Here is a 2,593-nt window from a genome sequence, read left to right on the forward strand (position 1 = left end):
TTATTATTATTATTATTATTATGACAAAATACAATTTTGTTCTTTAAGTTGCCGGTCACATTTACAGACTTTTAGAAAAAAGGATAATTTTTCATTCCTGCAAGTCCTTATGTAGCCTTTTTAAAGCTATAATTCTATATCCAAGCTTGATTTTCATGCTTAATTTAGCTGGCATGGCAGGGTAATGTGCATCTGCCAGACAAATGCCAAAGCCAAATCAAAGTTTACTCTTTGCAAACTAGTTTATTATAATCAATCATACCTTCAATGGAAAAATAATGCATGCCACTTAACCATATTAACTAGCAATGTTATAATAAAGGTCTAAAGGTTATTCCTTTCTTTTTTGTAATTGAGACTTGTTTCCATGAAAGTTTGGTTTTATTCCTATATTATTTTAGGTGATCCCTCCCAAAGCATCAGTTACTGCCAGCCTGTTGACATTCTGATACAAATGTCTTTAAAGAGGTGCCAGATATACCCTTTCCATATGCGCCTTGACTGCTGAAATATCGTGCACATGAATAATAGATGAAGCAGCACTGGCATTAGTGGATTAGTGCAGTACATCTTATTTTGTATCCTTTTTGTAGCTGTGTATTTAAACTTTGCTTCCTTTGGTTTTCATTCATGTTTTGTTGATAGTCTAAGTAACACTACACCTGGTTAGGTTTAGGCTCTGAAAAATACTTTGTTATGTGGTTGAAGTAAAAATATTGCCCCTGCAAATGATTAAACCTACAAGTTAGAAAATTAAAGTTGGCTACTGTATTTAAAAGTGACAGCAAGGGGTTCTTTTCAGGTGTAAACATCTGGAGAGTTTGGAGTGACAGGCCCACGTTCCTATAGCCTAAACCCAGATATCAAAGGGGTGATTGTGCATTATTCAGAAAGGCAAACAGCTTTGACAGCATTCCACTTTTCAATGCCCTGGAAATGTGAAGAATCTGAATATTTTGCTGACTTGGTGTAATGCATGTAATGCATATTAGGTGTTCATGAGGTATGGAGAACAGAGACCTAGAGACAACTAAAAACACTTGCCTTTTCAGCATGCTAGCTGCATATATAAGAACGCCTATATCAATGTTTGAGTAGTGGTCAGAAGAACGTAAAAAGGTATACTGAGGATAAACCAAGCCAATTCCGCTATACCTGGTGCGCGTGAGAAAATTATCAATATGTTTTTTGTTACATTTTTGTTTGGTGGTGTGGTTTTTCTAATGTGAAATATGTGCTGTGGCTCCAAAAAGTTGGAAAATACTGCCCTTTATAAACAAAATTACTGATTGCATTATGAAGAATTATCAACAACAACATTTTTATACCACACACAAAACACATTTTTATCCGTTATACATTAGTATGCAGCCTTTCTCTATATCCACAGTACTTTGCTGTGCTATAAATTGCATATACAGTGCACCCTGAAAAATGATCCTAAAACCTGGGACACTGCAGTTCATGGTCAGCCTTTGAATGGTGTCTTTTCTGCTTTGTATGTCATCTGGCATACTTCTGAACAGTAATGTATTGGAAAGTGTAAGTTGTATTTATAAGCGTCACTATTAAGATTTATTATTAACCTTTTTTACCTAGAAGTGAAACTCTTGAGGATAAGTATTTCTTCTGTGTACATGTGAGAGACAACATTATGATTTTGTCCAGTCCCATTGTTTGTTTTTTTTAATCTTAGAAAGTTTTCTTTTGAACCTTGGTATTATACTTCATAGTTTAATGTGAACTTCTCCTATTAACTGCTTTAGAAGGTAGTCATTAGTGGTAAAAACTGGAATATATTTTATTTTACTTCACATTAGGGAAGTAATGTGATTGTTTTTTTCTTTTAGGGGTAATGTATTCCTTTTATATTAAAGAGCTTTCAGTAAGTCTGTGGCCTGGTTTAACCTATCACACACAGCAAGCAAAGATGACAAAAAAGTGTATAATGGCAAGAAAAGGAAAAATATATTAGTAAACAAGTATAGGTGGAGGACTGGGTAGGTTGTCAGTACTTGTATATTAAGAACTGTTCTTGACCTGAAATGCTTCTTCATAAAGTCCTCCAAATTTATACACTCCATACTATCTTTCCAAATCCTGAAAATATGACTTGTTCCCAGATTCTGTAGTGCCTTTGACTCTCCAAAATGATTACACCATGTTCCCAAGCGGGGGTAAGATAGCTACAACTGTGTGCATCAAAGCCATGCCATTTCACAGACACTTGAAGAGTGCATCTCGACTTTTATAAGTGACTGTACACACACACACTCCCTAAAATCATTTCCGATAATTCCCCAGCTCCTCATACACTCACTCAAACTTGAAGGAGTTTTTTTTTACACTCTGTAGCTCTCACAAGGCATTCATATCAGCTAATTATGAAAAGGCAGCAGGCTGAGAAATGAGAAGACTCCCTAGCACACTGCCTGTATACAGGGAGTGCAGAATTATTAGGCAAGTTGTATTTTTGAGGAATAATTTTATTATTGAGCAACAACCATGTTCTCAATGAACCCAAAAAACTCATTAATATCAAAGCTGAATGTTTTTGGAAGTAGTTTTTAGTTTGTTTTTAGTTTTAGCTATT

General features: G+C 35.0%; 1 protein-coding gene across 3 annotated transcripts in view; it reads left to right on the forward strand.

Moving 5' to 3' along the window:
• sorcs2 (sortilin-related VPS10 domain containing receptor 2) overlaps positions 1–2,593 on the forward strand; it is a 368,020-nt gene that overhangs the window by 337,704 nt on the left and 27,723 nt on the right. The gene's annotated exons all lie outside the window — the stretch shown is intronic.

Source organism: Pundamilia nyererei, unplaced genomic scaffold (assembly GCF_000239375.1).
Source record: "Pundamilia nyererei isolate P.nyererei 1_Seehausen unplaced genomic scaffold, PunNye1.0 scaffold00114, whole genome shotgun sequence".
In the NCBI taxonomy this organism is placed as follows: Eukaryota; Metazoa; Chordata; class Actinopteri; order Cichliformes; family Cichlidae; genus Pundamilia; species Pundamilia nyererei.